This window comes from Rana temporaria, chromosome 2 (assembly GCF_905171775.1).
Source record: "Rana temporaria chromosome 2, aRanTem1.1, whole genome shotgun sequence".
Taxonomy (NCBI): domain Eukaryota; kingdom Metazoa; phylum Chordata; class Amphibia; order Anura; family Ranidae; genus Rana; species Rana temporaria.
In genome coordinates, this window is record NC_053490.1 from 396,116,739 (window position 1) to 396,135,668 (window position 18,930).

Consider the following 18,930-nt stretch of genomic DNA (forward strand, 5'->3'; position numbering starts at 1 on the left):
TTCTTATCATACAATATACAATCATTTTTGTCATTTTTTTGGTCTTTTTTATCATACAATATACAATCATTTTTGTCATTTTTTTGGTCTTTTTTATCATACAATATACAATCATTTTTGTCATTTTTTTGGTCTTTTTTATCATACAATATACAATCATTTTTTTTTTGGTTTTAGAATATTTTGATTAAATAATCCTTAAAATATTTTATTTTATTTTTTTATTTTTTTTGATTAAATAAACATTCAAATCTGGTTTTGTTATTTTTTTGTGTTTTTTTAATTAAATAAACATTCAAATCTGTTTTTTTTTGTGTTTTTTTAATTAAATAAACATTCAAATCTGGTTTTGTTATTTTTTTGTTTTTTTTTATTAAATAAACCTTAAAATCTGTTTTTTTAATTTTTTTGTTTTTTTTGATTAAATAAACCTTAAAATCTGTTTTTTTAATTTTTTTGTTTTTTTTTATTAAATAAACCTTAAAATCTGTTTTTTTTTTTTGTGTTTTTTTAATTAAATAAACATTCAAATCTGGTTTTGTTATTTTTTTGTGTTTTTTTGATTAAATAAACCTTAAAATCTGTTTTTTTAATTTTTTTGTGTTTTTTTAATTAAATAAACATTCAAATCTTGTTTTTTTTTTGTGTGTGTTTTTTTAATTAAATAAACATTCAAATCTGGTTTTGTTATTTTTTTGTTTTTTTTTTTGATTAAATAAACCTTAAAATCTGTTTTTTAAATTTTTTTTTTTTTTTTTGATTAAGATTAAATACTAAAAAATCAGATTTTTTTTGGTTTCAGAAACTTTTTTTTTAACATTCAGACTCTCCCCAAAACATCGATTACATTTTTTAATTTATTTTCCACCCTCCTTGTTCTTTCTTTTATTTTTCTGTTGGCCAGATGTATCTCCTCCACCTCTTCTCTGCAGGCCCAGATTTCAGAGATCACCATCTGGACAGTATGCCTGTCCAAGTCCAAGCCACCACCTGCTCCTGAAATGTGGGACAAAACCATTTATTAAAATTAGGCAGGCCTACATCTACATTACCTGAAGCTGGGTTAGTTATATGTTACTTTACCTGATGTGGTGGCAGGCTGCGCATCATCACCATCCCTCGGGGGTGTGGCTTGCGTGCTGACTTCTTGCTCCCGTGTCAAAGCTTCATGACGCCCTACGAGAATGAAGAAAATGGAAACAGGATTTTAATAGCTTATAGGCCTGAAAGAGGAATATGATTCACTTTATACAATTTCTGGGACTATTGATGTTTCGAAAAACCCCTCAGGGCAAAACACAGGATTGTAGGCATTCACAAAGATCATGACAATTCTTGTACCTTTGGTCTACTTTTAAACATGTAAGCCAACCAAGTATACACTGGATCACCTCACCTCTGTGTGAACCCCAAAATGGGTTATTAAAGGGGACAACAATTATGCAAATGAGTCCACATGTGTCACCGACTGCTGAGCAGACTCTCCTTTTACTGTATATATTTTAATTTAACAATAATTGAATGTTTTTAATAGCACATCTACATAAATTTCAATATTGATCTCATCCCAATTTTTTTGAAATGTCATAATTTTCATGATTTTATGCACAATATTTTGTCGTATGAGTTGTCGTTCCGAATGTACGTCCACTTTGACGACAAATTCTTGGGCAGAAAAACATAATACAGTACAACCTGAAATTAAAAACACATGGCGCGGAACAAATAATAATAAATATATAAAAAACGTACTTCTTCTAATCACTCTCCTGATCCTCTTCATTTGTTCCGCTTTTTGAGGTCAGACCACCTTTTTCTGATCTGTTCCTTCGATCTTTTCACCCCAAATTTGCGATGGAGACTCCTCCTCACCTTCTCCATTATTTGGGCCTTGACCTTGTTCGGGTACTTGTATGGCCCATGCCTCCCATCATAGTACTCTGCTTTGAAGATGAGGACCATCTCCACCATTTCTTCAAAGGTCATGTTGGTGGCCTTAAAACGGATTCTTCTGTGGATCCCTCGTCCCGCCTGGCCTGGCTCCTGAATTGCTGCCATATTCCCTAACATGTGCTCCCAACCAAAAAAAAGAATGAAAAGGGGCGGGGAAAAGACAACACCACGAACGTCAGGGGCGGGGAGACGTGCGTAAAGTCACACATGCGCGTGTATAAAGGGCTACCACGTGAGTAAAAGGGGCGTTCACAGTTTGTGGAAGACGGCGGAGATAACGATCGGGTCAAACACCGGTATGTAACTACATTTTACATGTTATTCTTGATTGAATGATTTTGTGGGCTACATCTTATGTTCATAAACTAAAACATAGCTAGTTCTAAAATTGAAGGTAATGGTCTGCTATAGTGCCGTCGTACGTAACCAACGCTTTGCTTATGCATTTTGATCCAACTACTGTTGTGTGGCCAATCTCGGTTCTCAGGATGTCTTTTGAAAAAATGTCGTTTTAAACATGATGCAAATGGTCGCTTTTATGTCTTGACCAAACTAGATCGGAGTGCTTTTCTCTAACGTTTCATACACAAATGAGGAGGAGATCTGGCTTATTAGTTCAACACAACTGGTCATCTGTTTCCTACGAACTGACCCAACATGATCTGCTGCCAATTCCTCCTTGTCGTTTTCGCGACGGAAGATAAGGGGCGGGGGGAAACATCTAATTTTTTAAGCATGGGCGGATGTCGTGTGCGGAGTGTATATAAGGCTCGAACACACGTAGCGTCCATACGACCGGGTTGCGTAAGAAAGACGTTTGAACGACAAGCGTGTAGGTATGCTTCGAACTTGGGACAGCAGTGGCATATTCAGGAAATTTTTGCATGGTCTTACTGCAGCACGGATCACACAGTGGAGAAGCAGTGTGCTTCTGTCTTTTCCTGTGTGTGTGCCGCCCAGCACACTGAAAACCCAGCTTGTGTCCTGTCTAATGAGCACAATAATGAACACAAAATTTGGGATGGAAACTCCACTTTAAGTAGTGTATCACGCTATTGCGTCCCTTTCTGTCTTCCTGCCTGCATGTGAGCCGGATTGGGTTACGTTTATCGTTTTGCTGTTGTATTGACGGGTTGCGTTGCGTCCTAAACCGCAAACATGCATTACTTTCAACACCAAGGCTGCCATTTCGACTGGGAATCTTGAAACATCTTAGCCCAGGGGATTTAAAGGCCGTGGCTGGGCTATAGCCAACTGCACTAAAGGCTTGCTATCTGGTAAGCTGATATACATGTCTGGTGGTGGGATCTCACACACTGTATGCATGTCACCAGGTGCATTGAAAAGTTAACATCTCTACATGCAAATCAGCCTCTGATTAACACAGTGATTCTGTCTTTGCTGGAGAACCAGTTGAAAATCCACTACTATTTATACCATCAGTGGACTGTTTAACTGTTATATTCATCTGTTTTGATACTTGGCGCGGCTTTTATATTGTTTTATTTTCTTGTCATCACACGCTAGCCGCTGCCTAATTAACTGTGTTGTGGTAGCGCAGTTTTTTGTTGTATATTCAGGAAAGACAGACATTTAAAGGAGCAATAACCTCAAATTGTTTGGGGCAGAAATAACTTACTTTACATTATATCAGTCTGGATTTCATGTCCTCATTGTCCGTTTTTGCTTTTAAGCAGCTGTAATCCTTTGCATAAATCCTCACTTCCTGGTTCTCTGGCTCCCTCTAAAATTTATCAGGGGAGCTTGTCACTGTGGTCTAAGCTGTGTGTCTAAAAATCCACAGAAACAATGCTAATAATTTTTGAAAATAAAATATGCCCTGGATTTCTTTGTTTGTGTTCTGTGTGTCTCTTTACTTCACAGAAACATTAAATCATTTTAAAAGCAAAAGTGAAACTAGAGGCACATTATATGTATGCACTTGTATGTCTCTAGACACTGTAAACAGTCATTTCATCAAAAAAAGATTTATCCATTAGTGACCCTTTAAGGGCTAGCTGGTGAGAAAGAGTAATTAACTTTATAGACTGTGTATTGACATTATTTATTTCTCCTTGGTTTTGGACAGGAAAAGATGAACCTGTTCAATAGACCAGAATTTTTGGACATCTTTATAGACCGGTGGAGAGAACTTCCAGTTCTGTGGGCCACCAAAGACCCCATATCACGCAACAGAGACTTGCGCAAAACCGCACTGGAGAGCCTGCTCCCACTTGTGCGGAGACAGGTGGGGTTTGATGTGACGACTGACCAGTTGGAGGTCAAAATTGGGACCTTGAGAGGCACCTACAGGAAGGCACGCAACAAGGTCTTGGCTTCGATGAGGTCTGGAGCTGGAGCAGGGCGGGTATTTAAACCCAAGTTGTGGTACTATAGCAAACTGAGCTTCCTGGATGAACACCTGGAGGTAAGGGAGTCACTTTCTAGCCTTGCCCCCAGAAGGAACAGAAGGTCCAGCCTTCCCTCCAGCCTTCCCTCCAGCCAACCTGCTGCTCCCTCTGCAGATGAACCCTCTCAGCAGCCTTCCATCCTGGATGAAGATCCGGATTTGCCCAGCTGGAGCCAGGTATATAGTACTTTCAATGTGCAAATGTGTGGTGTTTAAATGTTGTTAAAGAGATGTAAATTAAGATGTTAAAGGTAAAAAAAAGGTAGAGCTAAAAGTGTTATACAGATCATTTGTCAGTATTGGCCAGGAATTATTTTTGTGTGATTCACCATAAAACATGGGTCACAATGATTGGCTTAGCTAAGTCGTGACTAAAAAATATGCAACAGTCAGGAGCTGAAAAATGAGTCTTATTTTTAAAAAAGAAAGTAAAACTGTACTTTTTTTCCATACACAGGACGAGACCAGCCAGCAGGAGGATCGGGAAAATGCCAGGCAGGAGGAGGGCAGGGTGAGTGGCTTGGAGGAGGCTGCAGGCCCAAGTATCTTGGACGTGGTGGCAGGCCCAAGTGGCTTGAAAGTGGTGGCAGGCCCAAGTGGGTTGGATGAGGTGGCAGGCCCAAGTGGGTTGGATGAGGTGGCAGGCCCAAGTGGGTTGGACGAGGTGGCTGGGCGAAGTACCAGATGTCAGGTGCCTCCTCTTCGCCTGCGTCCGAGAAGGCAGGTGAGGGATACGAGGGTGCGTGACGCCTCACTAGCCCTCATTCGGGACGCCCATGCAACCCTTCAACAGCCTCCCACTGCTCAGGAGGGATTTGTGACGGTGGTTTTGGCTAAAATGGCAGAAATGACAGTAGACCAGCGCCTCCTCTTTGAGGGACTCCTCATCACCCTCGCAAATCAGGGGGTGAGGGGTCTTCTCACGGAGGACACTGTCATTTGCCGCCATCCCCATCCTCACACACCAGATAACTCCCAACCTCCTCCACCTTCTTCTTATCATGCTCCTTCTCAACCTCCCCCACCTTCTTCTTCTCATGCTCCTTCTCAACCTCCCCCACCTTCTTCTTCTCCTTCATCTCAACATTCTTCTTCCTCTTCTTCTCCTGCTCCTTCTGAACATTCTTCTTCCTCTTCTTCTCCTGCTCCTTCTGAACATTCTTCTTCCTCTTCTTCTCCTGCTCCTTCTCAACATTCTTCTTCCTCTTCTTCTTCTACTACTCCTGCTCCAGCTCCTTCTACTGCTCCTTCTACTACTCCTCCTCCTTCTACTGCTCCTCCTCCTTCTACTACTCCTCCTCCTTCTACTGCTCCTCCTCCTTCTACTGCTCCTTCTACTACTCCTCCTCCTTCTACTGCTCCTCCTCCTTCTACTCCTCCTCCTTCTACTGCTCCTTCTACTACTCCTCCTCCTTCTAATGCTCCTTCTACTGCTCCTCCTCCTTCTACTACTCCTCCTCCTTCTACTGCTCCTCCTCCTTCTACTGCTCCTTCTACTACTCCTCCTCCTTCTAATGCTCCACCTCCTTCTACTACTCCTCCTCCTTCTCCACCACCTTCGTCTACTCATCCTCCACCACCTTCGTCTACTCCTCCTCCTGGCATGAGTACTACCCCTGTGGCACCACCTCCAGCCAGGCAGAAGAGGAAGGCTGCTGAGAAGGCTGCAGAGAAGGTCAAAGAGCAGGCTGCAGGGAAGCCACCAAGGAAGGCCTTGAAGAAATCAAGAAAGTGACTCCCTTACTTCCATGTGGTGTACCAGAGTTCAGGCTGCTATAGTACCACAACCTGGTGACATCTGCCTGCCCTGCTCCAGTTTGTGACCTCGGGGAGTCCAAGACCTTGATGCGTTCCTTCCTGAATGAACCTCTCAAGTCCCCATTTTGGCCTCCAACTGCTCACCAGTCACATCAGGCCACACCTGGCTGTGCACAAATGGCAGCAAGCTCTCCAGTGCTGACTTTTGCTTACTTAATTTATTTTTCAAACCAAAATAAATGGTAAATTTTTATTTTACAGTTCATACTTGTCCTTGTTTTTTTTTGCTTTAAAATTTAGCTTGTGAGGTTATGTTTAAAAAAAATTGGATATAAGGTGTAATTTGAAAGGGACAGATGAGATAAGACAAAGCAATAAGGTTTCTATGGGGGGAACTTGACATTCAAAAAAATAAGAGGATTTGCATTTTTGAGAAATAAAAAATTAAGGTGAATATTAAGAGCAGGATTTAAAACACAGGACCAAAATAAGGTGAGAATATTTTAAATAAATATTATTGAGATCAGTAAGAAAAAGGTTCCACCAAATTTTAAGGAACTCTGTGTGAATATCCTAAAAAAAGAAAAAAAGAATATTGCTGTTTTGTGCCCTTACAAAAAATTGTGTAAAGCGCTGCAAATAAATGATGAAATAATGTTGGAAGCGAGACGAATGTGCTATCTCCATTCCAAACGCTACTTTTACCGATGTTGTTCTCCAGTGTCTACGTTTTTCACAGGTTTCTTAGCATACACACGACCGAGTTTCTCGTTGAAAAAACAGCCAGATGAAGAACTCGTCGAGCCAAAATCCACTCCCATCGAGAAAATAGAGAACCTGCTCTCTATTTGCTCGACGAGTTCCTCGGCGGCTCCATCGGGCCAAAAGTGTACACACGACAGAGTTTCTCGACAGAATCCGGCTCTTCACCGAGATTCTCGACGAATTCTGCCGAGAAACTCTGTCGTGTGTACGAGGCCTCAGAAAATACGTTGGAGTGTTTGCTTTTTAAAATAGGGTAATTTTTTGGGTGTTTCCGCTGTTCTGATTCATCGAAGCCTCCAAAAATGTGAAAGGTAGTCAGGAAATTAGATGCAGAATTTATGCCCCTTTGGATTTTTGGCCCCTCTATGCATCTAGGCTGTAAAAAAGTCTCAAACATGTGGTATCCCCATACTCAGGTGATATAGGAGCAGAAAAAAGAGTCAAACCCCATTTAAAATGACTCAATGTTACAATTGCCGGCACCCAGCTATTGAAAAAAATCGGCATGGGGTCCCCCCAAAATCCATACTAGACCCTTTTCTGGACGGTCCCTTATCCGGGCATGCAGACTGACAGGTCAGGAACCATACCAGGCCACATGCCCTCAACTTGGGGGGTGGGTGCTCTGGGGCAGGGGGGACAAATGCCTGTTGATTGGGACAAAGGCCTCTTCCTGACATCCCTGGGCTGTAGTTGTTGGGGTCTGTGGGAGGGAGGCTTATCAGAATCTGGAAGCCCCCTTTAACAAGGGGGTCACTAGATTTCTGCCCCCCCCCATGTGAATGAGTATCGGGTACATAGTACCCCTACGCATTCATCAAAAAAGTGTACAAAGTAATAACCACACAAGACAGTTTTGTATAAAAAAATGTAAAAATGGTGTCCTTGATGAAAATTCATCGTCAATCACATCGCCTGCCAAACCCAAAAAGTTTAATCATTTAGAAACGCTCTTGCCTCCTGGAAGGTACATTGTACTCCCTACTCATTCACCAAAAGAAGTGTCAAAAAGAAATAAAAACACACACACACAATTCCTTTATTAAAAATAAAAAAACAATGCCCCCCGATGTAGATCGCTGCACAACCGGACCTGAAAAAAGAAAAAAGCTCCGCCCATTATGAAGGTTCTCCGCCAACTACCTACTCCGCCGTGTGACAGTTTTTAAATAGGTAAGGGGCAGAACCACCTAGCGATGTCACCTGGTGGCACCATCCCCATTTGACACCACCAACGGTGCATGCTTGGTCAGTGATGTCACAAGGGGGCAGTGCCACCAGGTGATAACACTAGATGTCCCTGCCCCTTACCTATTTAAGAACTATCACATGGCGAAGCAGGCAGACGGCAATAGCCTTCGTTGCTGATGAGTTTTTTTGGGTCCGGTGGTGCGGTGGATCTACATCGGGGACATTTTTTTCTATTTTTAATAAAGGAATTGTCATAAACTGTTTTTTTTTTTTTACACTTCTTTTGGTGAATGAGTAGGAGTACATTGTAAGGGCATGTGACCTGCCATGCTGCATGTTCGCATAAGGGTCTAGTATGGATTTAGGAGGGGCTCACACCATTTTATTAATTTTTTTTGGACCAAAGGGGGCGGGGGGCACACTGTTTTATTTCACAATTTTGCACTGCCGACAATAGGCTTTTTTCAAGAAAGTTTGTAAATCAATTTAAATGTCTTTTTTTTCTTTATATATGTCAGTTTTGTTGCAGCAGATTTATATACTTGGTATAGATGTGCCACTTTACAGGCAGACTAAGGGAAACCCCCATGCACTATATTTAAAGTATTTTTTTTTTTCATTTTTATTGTTTCAATTTAAGCATCATTAAAATCACTGCTCCTTTAAAACAATCTTTTTTTTTTTTTTTTTTAAATGTGCATTTATACATGTCTCCCAGGGCAGTACCAGGCCCCATATTGTTTATATGGCCAATAACTTGCAAATAAACCTTGGAAATGGGGACTTTTGATTTTTCGAGTTTGGGTTTCATATACTTTAATACAGTTCTGGGTTTGGGTCCAAACTTTTTCTATGTTTGAGTGTTCTGGTGGTGAACTGAGGTGTTCAAGGCCCATCTCTGATTACCAAAAGAAAGCTCTATTTGTGTGAATAAAATTCTAAGAATTTCGTATGGGTAAAGAGTTGCATTAATAATTTTAATACAAAGTGTGAGAGCACACCCAATGATTAAGCCCCATGCAGCAGTGCAAAATGCATTGGGGAGTGGCCTGGCTAGAGTTCTGGCTGAGGCTGCTATTCTTCTCACTTCATGCACATGTGTCTGGTTCATGACGTGCAACTTATGGATCTTTTCCACCTAAATTTTGTCTTTTTGGGTCACAATCTGAATTAGGCAGTTTAGCAGTTTGTTAGCTTTGCCTATTGTCTTCTTACAGCAGCTTCCAATAAACTGACACTGCACTTTTTTAATGAGGGGAGTTGGCTATCCAAAAGCAGTGCCACCATCAGGAGGAATTATGGGGCCCCTTACACAGCTTTAGGCATGGGCCCTCCTGGAGCAGAGAACCAGGGGGGTGCTCCTGCCTGAAATTGAGTTGTGGGGGGGCTGCCGCGAATTGAGAAGCAGGGGGGCCCTTTACAAAAAAAAAGAAATAAAGAACCTGGGGACCTCTGGGCCCTTTTAATAAAAAGAAATAAAGAATATATATAAAAAATATTTATTTTTTTTTTAAAAAGGGGGGTTGCCATCTGGGGCCCTGGGGACCTCTGGGCCCTTTAATTAAAAAAATATATATAAAAACAAATAAAATAAACATTTATAAAAAAAAAGGGGGTTGCCATCCAAATAAAATAAAAATAAATATATGAACAAAAATAAAAAAAATACAAATTTATAAAAAAATTAAAAAAGGGGGTTTGCCACATGGGGCCCTGGGGACATCTGAGCCCTTTAATAAAAAAAAAATATAAAAAAAGAAATAAAATAATATAAAAAAATTATAAAAAAGGGGGGTTGCCATCCGGTGCCGTGGGGACCTCTGGGCCCTTTAATAATAATAATAATTATATATATATATATATATATATATATATATATATATATATATATATATATATATATATATATATATATTTATATATATAAATAGAAAATAAAAGAAATAAAAAAATATATAATTTTTTTTTTTTTTTATAAAAAAAAGGGGGGTTGTCATCCAGGGCCCTGGGGATCTCAGGGCCCCTGGGGACCTCCGCACCCCTAAAGAAAAAAAAATTGGCCCTTTAAAAAAAAATATATATATATTAAAAATATATATTTTTTTTATAAAAAATAAATAAGAAAAGGGGGGTTGCCATCCGGGGCCCTGGGGGCCTCCGGGCCCCTGGGGACCTCCGGACCTCTAAAAAAAATTGTCCCTTTAATAAAAAATAAAATAAAAATATATATATATATTTTTTTTTTATAAAAAATAAATAAAAAAAGGGGGGTTGCTATCTGGGGCCCTGTCGGCCTCCGGGCCCCTGGGAACCTCCATACCCCTAAAAAAAGGGGGTTGCCATCCGGGCCCCTTACAGGTGTACTGCCTGTACCCCCCCTGATGGCGGCCCTGTGCAAAGCCACCTTATTGGTCCTTCTAAGCTTGCTGGCTATAGTTCAAAGACCTGTGCATGTAGTGAATTAGCTTTTTTTTTTATTCTCCCTGGGGAATCTGTACATAAACTTGCCAGGACTGTGAATCTTGAGCACTTGTCCCTACATTTGGGTTTTGTTGAAAATATATAGCACAAGTTAAACTCTCTTTTAAGGTCATGACAACCAGTTTGTCTATGTGGTTCTGTCTATTCTGAAAACAAAATCCTTGAGTTTGTCCCTGGTGGTCATAGTCACCTGTAAGTGGCTAAACATTTCCTTAGCAATAAAAACATGTAACTGAACTTGCTTAAGAGCTGTCCAGATGCCTAATTTGTATGGCTTTGAGATTTTCCTTTACCCAAAAGAAAAATTGGTGTATATCACACTGACATATACCTAAAAGCAGCCAGCACAACACTAAGACAAGTGTAAATCAAGGCATATGTGAAAAGTAAAATATTTGTGCAGCGCTCAAAAAATTAAAATACATATATATATATATACAAAGTAATGTACACGTGCAATGACCACATAAACTAATAATAATGAAAAAAAGATGTGAATTTCACACCCAAAGTCCATGTGCCATCATATAAAGGTTGTTTTAAAACATAACAATCTTTGAATGGATGGTGAAAACAAATGGTGTAAATAGAAGTGGGATTCTACGTGACATCAATTTTAAAGTGAAGACACAGACAATAGACCCACCACTGGTTAGTAAGGAGGCTTACCAGTGGAAATAGTAGTGACATTACTGACATGGCCATATTTGCTCAATAGTGTACCAGTATCCCCACCTCTTGCTTTACATAGCTAACAACAGCATAGGGATCTGTCATTCTTTGAGCAGTACTCTGTAGGGTCCATTAGCAGCGGGCGTCATGACTGATGATACAATGAGAGATGTTTTTGTGTATTCTTTTAATAATAGGCTTGTCCACTTTTTGGGTCTTCTTCATTTGTAGGTTACATTTTTCTGTGAATAAGTAGGACTACTATGTATCCCTTACTCATTCACATAGGAAGGACCCAGTATTTGGGGGTTTCTTATTTTTGAAGGGGACTTACAGATTATGAAAAGACCTTCATAATCACCATTAATGGTTGCGGGGAAGAGGCCCTTGTCCTCATGAACATGGTTGTAGGGGAAGAGGCGGATGTCCTCATCAACATGGGGACAAGGCTGCCAAATAGTAATTTGACTGTTCTGGGTTTCGCCAATACACATTCAACTACAAAAAACACAGTCACTTCCAGCGCTAATAGGTCTTCCCAGGTGTGGTGTACCAGATGTCAGATAAAATGGTGGTGTGAAAGGTATATATGGTATCCCAAAACTAGGTGGATGCTGCCTTCCTCAGATGGGGCAATCCGAAAAAAACTACAAGAAAAACAGAAATGGAAGGCGTGCACACCTAGTGCATTACCAGAGATAATAAGACATTTTTGTATAAAAGTGGGTACTCACAAAATGCAACTGACAAAAGGCCATAAACACAGTGCATGGACATTTACAGAACACAGGGTACAGCTAACGCATTTCAGGGGTGCACCCCCATCCTCAGAGCTAGGGTAGCTCTGAGGAAGGGGGTGCACCTCTGAAACACATTAAAGTATCTCTGGAAATGCACTAGGTGTGTGCACCTTCCATTTTCATTTTACTTGTAATTCAACTACTTCTCCCTGCATCCCAGTGAGTTCTGGAATATAGTAGTTGGGAGAGTGAGACCGTGGCATGGATATTTCTACAGTCTCAACCAATTCCTGGTTGCAGAGTGATCAGCAGGGGGCTAAGAGGGGTAAAAATGGGCTGAGGCTTAGAACAGCTGAGGGACCCCTGGGCTGTCATCTACACAGCAGAGAGAATTATTTTTGGGGACCCAGCTTCAGCTAGCGATTGAGTACCCTCCTCCAAGCACCCTGAAGCAGTGCGGAAAGTGTTGAAGAGAATCCAGTCCCAGAGGTATCCAGTATAGAGGCTGGCTTCTACTACAGGAAGCATTATAGTACCCAGGGCACAATGACTACTAGCCTCATGGATCTTAGAGACTGTTCTTGCCACCTTTGGGAGAGCTCATCACAGTCTTCTTTGACTCAGGCTATACCTCTGCCAAGGGTTCCCCTGCATTGTAGTTCTCTTAAATTTTGCATTCTAGAGGGTGGTTGCACCCTGAAGATACGAACAATGGTGCTCCAGCATACAGGCTCAGAAGGGAGCTATCTCCATCATATACTCTTCTCTGGCAGACAAGGTTAACTCTTCAGCTTATGCTCAATCTTGGGAGGCAGACCTGGAAATCCAGCTGGACCCTGACAAGTGGTTTCAAGCCTTCCACAGATCATCTAAAGCAGGAATATGCAATTAGCGGACCTCCAGATGTTGCAAAACTACAATTCCTATCATGCCTCTGCCTTTGGGTGTCATGCTTGTGGCTGACAGAGTCTTGCTAATGCCTCATGGGACTTGTAGTTCTGCAACAGCTGGAGGTCCGCTAATTGCATATCACCGATCTAAAGGTATCTTGAACAGCTGATAGAAGTTCACATCAAAGTGTTCATGAGATGGTATAGGTACAGGTTAATTTAAGCTCACCTGAGCAGACAGCCTTTGCTCTCTGCCTGGGAAACACAGACAATACTGGTCTGTGAGAGCAAAAAGATTGGTAAAAAGCTGTTAAGCAGTTTATGTGGAAGCTGACAAGCTGTAGGCTTGCTCAGATTTGTGGTTAGGGCATGTATATATTGTGTAGTTAGTGGCGAGTTTTTTTTGTTTGGCTATTTTTGTTTGTTTATCTGAACACTGTACAGCACCTGTACATAAATTTGTATATACCACCATTGAACACTGCACTGTTTTTTTCGCCACCTCACTGGATTTGGTATCTGTGCCTGAGAGACTGCTCATCCCAGGGAGCTTTGTACCGACTTCCTGTCAGGTTACAATGTAAACAACTTTTTTTTATTTTATTTTTTATGTTTTTCGATGTCAATGAGAATATTTAGCAAAATACATAACACATATGTAGCACTACCCCGTTACCTCTATTTTCTCTCTGTTCAGGGTAGTAGAAGAAAGTTGAAAAAGTTCAATGTCTACATTTTACATTTCTTTTTCTAAGATTTATTTGCAGAACTTGGTAAGAAAGGAAGAAGTGGTTGAAGGGGTGGGAGAGTAAATAGGTAGATAGGTTCAGGTGCATAATCTCAATAAGGAAACACTCCAGCTTCCAGCAAACAATTCTCGTCGCCACTCTAGCCAGAGTGGGTATTGCTCACCCGGATAGGTCCCTCTCACTGGGCTAGCATCCAGAATGGCGAACGGAATAAAGTACAGTCTCTGCCACATACCTTCCCTTATGAGGAGACACTTTCTGTCCAGAATCCCCTAACACAGGATTCAGAAACCCGGATCTCTCCAGACTAACTTCTGTAGAACTCAGATCTGACAGGCGATCACCATCAAGCCTCTCAGTGTATGGTGCATTCTTTGATGAAGTTTCCAGGCCTTCTCCCAAGATACCAGCCTCTTGCATGGTCCTCTCTAGTATAGGTCCTCCTCTGGCTTCCTTCATTAAGTGGCTTCCTCCCGCAGGACAGACAGCACAGGATCACCTTGAAAGCACAGACCCAGTCTGACTACTGGGCCTACTTAGATAGACCACAACCCCGGACCAACGTGGTCCCGGAGCCAGGATTCAGGAGCACGCACCCCTGGCCAGGTGGGCCACGAGGTGGTGGGACGACAGACCGACGACCTCTGTCCAGTGGCATCTGTCCCTTAAGTACCCCTCCCCAGCATGCACAGCGGGATGATTACCCCCACTGATTGGCTGCCGAGGGGAACAGCCAATACACCCTGACTGTTTCTGCCACCCTTGGCCTGGGATGGTAATAACACCCCTGGGCGAACAATGGAGGTTACTCCCAGCACAGCCATGGCTGGAACAGAGGCTAAATTGCCCATAATTACATTTGCCTGAGTCAATTAACAACTCAGACCCCAGAGGCTCTAAATTTAAAGCAGCGCCTGTTCAACAGGAGCAGGCCGCTACATATATAAAGTAGGCATTATCCCAATATGGTTGCAAAAGTGGAGATTTAAACCAAGCCCATCCCACCTCTATCTAACAACTGAAATTTTAATTTCTTCATCAACTCATTCCCTCACAGCTATTTTTTTTGTATCACTTGCCTCTTCCTTTTAGATTGTAAGCTTGTTTGAGCAAGGCCCTCCTTCCCATTTTTGTCTGAAGTTTTTAATAATCCTTAATTATCTTGTCATTGTTCAGGTGCTCTCAGTTATGGAGTGACAATTGCTTCCGTATTGTGCTCCTACTTTGTCAGACTGTAATGAGTACCCCAGTGGAGACTACAAGACACACATTGGACAGTCAAAATCCACCTTTGCCATCACCAAGAAGCCAGTCCAGAGCAAAGATATTTAGACAATGCTGGAGTGACTGCATGCAGACAGGAAGTGGCTGAAGGGAGCCGAAAATAAAGCCCCTTTCACACGGACTAACCGTTCAGGTCCGCCTGTCAGTTTTGACAGCGGACCTGAACAACCGCTCCATGCATCTCTATGGAGCGTCGGATGTCAGCGGAGACATGTCCGCTGACATCTGATCCACTAAAAACAGACGTATGGGGATACATCCCCATCCGTCCATGGCGGATCGGATCGGGTGAGATCTGATGAAAACGTTGTCCGTTTTCATGCAATCTCTCCATAGGAAACAGCGGTGCCCAACATGCCCCTCCCCGCTCAGTGAGCAGAGAGGAGCTTGTCATCCGCCAGCTCAGCGGAGATCAACTGACTGATCTCCCGCTGAGCTGGCAGGAGCAGGCGGACTTCATAGCGACGGAGTCCGCCTCATGTGGAAGGGGCCTAAAACAGAAATTAAATGTAAAAAATAAAAAAGATGGAATGGTTAAAATATTTTTTATTGGAAAAATACAATTCTTTGTAATGCTTATTGTTTTAACAAACTAAATGTCATCCATTTAGGGTTTCATTTTAATACTGTATTTTATTACAGTTGTATTCAAAATTATTCAACCCCCACTGAAATTGATTGTTTTGCCAAGTTTGACATTGATTTTGATCATCCTGTCATCCTGCTTACAATTAAATCAAAGAGGCACGTGTAGGTCAGACAAATATAACATAACATTTATAATGAAATAACCACAAATGTCTTTTCTGTGCTCACATCATTATCAGTTTTATTCAACCCCCAATTGACATTCAATCTAAGTACTTAGTACAACATCCTTTTACAGTTATAACAGCTTTTAAACTTGAAGCATAGCTTGACACAAGTGTCTTGCAGCGATCTACGGGTATCTTCGCCCATTCGTCATGGGCAAAAGCCTCCAGTTCAGTCACATTCTTAGGCTTGCGCACTGCAACTGCTTTCTTTAAGTCCCACCAGAGGTTCTCAATCGGATTTAAGTCTGGTGACTGCGATGGCCACTCCAAAATGTTCCAGCCTTTAATCTGCAACCATGCTCTAGTGGACTTGGAGGTATGCTTGGGATAATTGTCCTGTTGAAAGGTCCAACGTCTCCCAAGCCTCAGGTTTGTGACGGACTGCATCACATTGTTATCCACTATCTCCTGGTACTGAAGAGAATTCATGGTACCTTGCACACGCTGAAGCTTCCCTGTACCTGCTGAAGCAAAACAGCCCCAAAGCATGATTGCCCCCCCGCCATGCTTCACAGTAGGCACGGTGTTCTTTTCATCATAGGCCTTGTTCTTCCTCCTCCAAACATAGCGTTGATCCATGGGCCCAAACACTTCTAATTTTGTTTCATCAGTCCACAGAACACAATCCCAAAACTTCTGTGGTTTGTCCACATGATTTTTGCATACTGCAGTCGACTCTTCTTATTCTTTGGAGACAGCAAGGGGGTGCGCCTGGGAGTTCTGGCATGGAGGCCTTCATTACGCAGTGTGCGCCGTATTGTGTGAGCAGAAACTTCAGTACCCACATCTGACAAATCTTTTGTCAGTTCCTCAGCAGTCACAAGGGGACTTTTCTCCACTCTACGCTTCAGGTAGCGCTCAGCAGTCGAAGTCAGCATCTTCTTTCTGCCACGACCAGGTAGCGTTTCAACAGTGCCCTTTGGCTTGAATTTGCGAATGATGCTTCCTATGGCGTCTCTTGGTATGTTTAACATCTTTGCAATCTTCTTATAGCCATTGCCCTTCCTGTGAAGAGTAATCACCTTTTCTCTTGTCTTCCCGGACCATTCTCTTGACTTCACAATGTTTGTAACCACACCAGTAAATGTCTAGAAGGAGCCGAGTATCACAGTCATTTTAAAGCTGCCTGATTGGTGCTTATTAGGCTTTATTGCTGCTCCCTGACATCCACAGGTGTTTTCAATACCTGATTGAAAACACTTCAATGAACCTCTGTTCTTCAGAGTGGTAGTCTTTAAGGGGTTGAATAATTGTGTAAATGAAGAATTCACAAAATAAACATTTACTACTGTATTACAAAACCAATTGATGTCATTTTAGTTGCATATGGTTCTTTAAGAAGTCCTTGTAGGATTTCATTCTGAATACAATTACAAATGTACACTAAATTCCCTAAAACCCTTTACAGTATTGGGGGGTTGAATAATTTTGAACACAACTGTATGTGCAGTAACCTATACCAAACCCATCAGTATCTTCTTGTACTTGTCTAACTTCAGTACAGTAAATCATTTTTGGCTTTTCATTTAGCAGATTTTTTGGTTTAAAAAATAACACTATATTTTGCCTTGCTTTCTATACATAGTTTTCATTTTTCTATTAACATTTATTGCAAGTTTGAGATATCTGGTACCATCAGTTAACGTCTAAGAATTTTGTTCCTGCTTTTTTTCTCTACATATATCTATAAATCTCCTACACATCTAAACATGCAATGTACAAAGCTACAACCAATTATTTTGCAAGCTTCAAGCATCTTCTTCTGATAGCAAGAAAAAAAATCTCCAGCTAATGATGCCAACTAGGGTACACAGACTTCCTACTGTAATCCGGGGTTGCTGTATAAATATTAATCACTGAGGTTTTACTTGCACAATAAGAAACAGATAATACTTCTGCCTGGAGTCTTTGTCTATTTTTAGAATCTAAATGTTAAAAGCCTCTCCAAGCCAACATACTGTAACTAGAAGAAGCTTGATTGTCTAAATGGACTGAGGTGACACATTATTTGTTTTTTCAGCAAAAAGCATCATACATTTGAATAGACACTGTCAGGCCATAGTGTCACCTTTTATTACAATAAAAACATCTAACCTCATCATGCAATGCACATCATTTTTTTCCACAACGCTGAACATAAACTAACCCCAGTTTTATAGGAAGAATATGCTTATGCTGAAAAATACTGAAAATGTACATATTCCTTTACATTTTCTCAGCTGCGCTAGGAAAAAAAATATAGCTGCATTCTGATTCAGTTGGTTGGCGATCAGGTGGTTTCATTTTTGATTCTGCACAAGATGAAGCGATACTTAAGCCAGAACAATATACAATGTATTTACAGATTCAAATTAATGAATTTGTGATAGTGGAAAGGCTGAAGTTGTGGTTGGGGCCAGGAGTTAAGATTTAAGGTCGGGGTCTAATTCTGCATTCACAGTTAAGCGTGTTAGGTAAAATTTTAGGGTAAAAGCAAAGCATTAAGGCTTAATTTTTTTCGGGCTAGGTAAAGAGATAAATCTTATGCCACATACACACGATCATTTTTCGAGTTGTAAAAAACAACGTTTTTCAGGCTCTAGAAAAAAACAGTGTTTTTTTCAACTTCATCATTAAAACTGCCTTGCCTACACACGATCGTTAAAAAAAAATGCTCTAGCAAAGCGCGGTGATGTACAACACGTACGACGGCACTTTAAAGGGGACAAAAGAAGGGGTGACTAAAGCGCTAGCCAATACTAACAAAGTGAGGGTGAGAAAATATGCAAACAAAATATAAAATACAAATTAATGCAGCTCAAATCTAAATTGTACTAACAACAAATGAATCAGGATGAATAAAAGAAATGATGAGCGCAAAAATTAATGAAATGGTGCAGATAACACATCAAAATGTGAATGATAAAATGATAATTATATTAGTGAATAAGATCCTCATATAATGGAGGAACTGACACAAAACACACAAATCACCACTGAACTAGTGGCAACTGGAGTGTGCAATCAGGGGTGATGATGAGAGAAGTGTCCAAAATATTGGTGAATAATAAAAATAAAATAAAAATATAGTGTCCCAAGTAACAACAATAAAGTGATCCCTGTGTGAAATCTGGGAGCGATGGACTATATCCAATACAGAGTGATGAAAATTTCCACACGGCAGGTGGGCTCACAATGCGCTTACCTCCCTCATATGGGTAACCAGCTTAGAGATCCTCAGAT